Source organism: Temnothorax curvispinosus, unplaced genomic scaffold (genome assembly GCF_003070985.1).
Source record: "Temnothorax curvispinosus isolate PA1 unplaced genomic scaffold, ASM307098v1 QBEX01001142.1, whole genome shotgun sequence".
Classification (NCBI taxonomy): domain Eukaryota; kingdom Metazoa; phylum Arthropoda; class Insecta; order Hymenoptera; family Formicidae; genus Temnothorax; species Temnothorax curvispinosus.
In genome coordinates this window covers 1-1,603 of record NW_020210922.1, presented here as the reverse complement: position 1 = coordinate 1,603, position 1,603 = coordinate 1, and positions in this window count along the sequence as shown.

The following is a 1,603-nucleotide window of genomic DNA, read 5'->3' as shown; positions in this document are numbered from 1 at the left end:
ATTGTATTTTTAAGGACTGTGATTTTAATTCATTCAGTTATGTGATAATATTTAATTCATTTACTCGATTATATAGCTCTACTAAATAGTTAAGTTTTCGCAAACATTTGGAGGGAAAATAAAAATACATGAATAGTTTAATGACTTGAATATAATAATTACAATATGAAAATACAAAACCATACTTTAATTCATTCCGATACAGAAACAGTATTAAAATATTAATCCATGATCAGATCCTCTAACAGAAATCTATTTACAAATATTAGATGTATCATCTCTTGTCATTTCTTGAAGATAACTGTACAAAAATAAATATATACATTTATATCGATTATAATCACGTATTATTCATAGATTTGATGCAAGTTGGATCCATGTATGTAATATTTTTGGGAAAATGGTCCATTATAATAAACTTTTTCTCAGTCGATCTGTTCAAGCAGTCAAGGAATCCGAACCAATAAATAACTAGTCCAGACCCAAATCTGTTCCAGTAGTTTCCAGTTTCACATCGTTTTATATTCTTCATGTGTTTTTAATACATGAATTATTACTTATTTGAAAATTAATAATTAGTGGATAAGGAATAATCACATTGTCAGGTAAATTTTTTATTTTAAAAATAATTGATTTAATATAAATAATTTAATTATTGCAGATAAACATGATTTAAAAAACAGGTTAATATTATGTATATATCCAGGTTAATATATCGTATATATATGTATATATACGATATATATGTGTATTTATATCTACCTAACATAGAGAATTTACAAGAATAACATTAAATATAATAAATAGGTATTTAATCAATAAATACATATTTAATAAATTTCAAAAATAGGAGACAATAGTTCTATATTATAACTATTATTACATTTAATGTTATAGCGATTCTCTATATAATACGAATATAAATACACATATATGTATATTTGTAAAAAGTAAAAGGTTTTATATATATATATATATATATATATATATATATATATATATATATATAAATTTAATAAAAATTTAATTCGTTGTTATTGTCAATTTGTGAATAATTAAAAAATAAAAAATGGGAATTTTTTGCCGATACTTGCTTATCACTACAAAACGCATGATATCAGTACAAAATTACCTTTTTCAAAAAAAGGTAAAAAAAGACGCCAAGTACACGCGCAATGTATGTTGTAAATCTAAAAATCTTAAATGGTAGTAGCTTTATTTCTTCCTAACAAAATAATTCACAAAATTGCGTTACCTAATTCAACCTAAGTGATACGTATTTCAAAAAAAGATGTGAAATCTTTAAATTGCGCTAATTGCAAAGAGAATATATATACTTTGAAAAATAATTGTTGTGCAACTACTTTTAAAAAATAAAACAAAATTGTGTTACCTAACTCAGCCCAAGTGATATGTATCTTTGTATTCCTGAGAGTCTTTCTATCAACCCAAGTGGTAGTAGTTTTAATTCTCCTTGATAAAATTATAATATTACAAAGAATTATTTTAATCACAAAGAATTAAAGAGGTAACATTATAAAATAAAAATATTTAATTAAAATAAAATAAATAAATTTTTCTTGTAAAAAACTTGGCGCTGCTT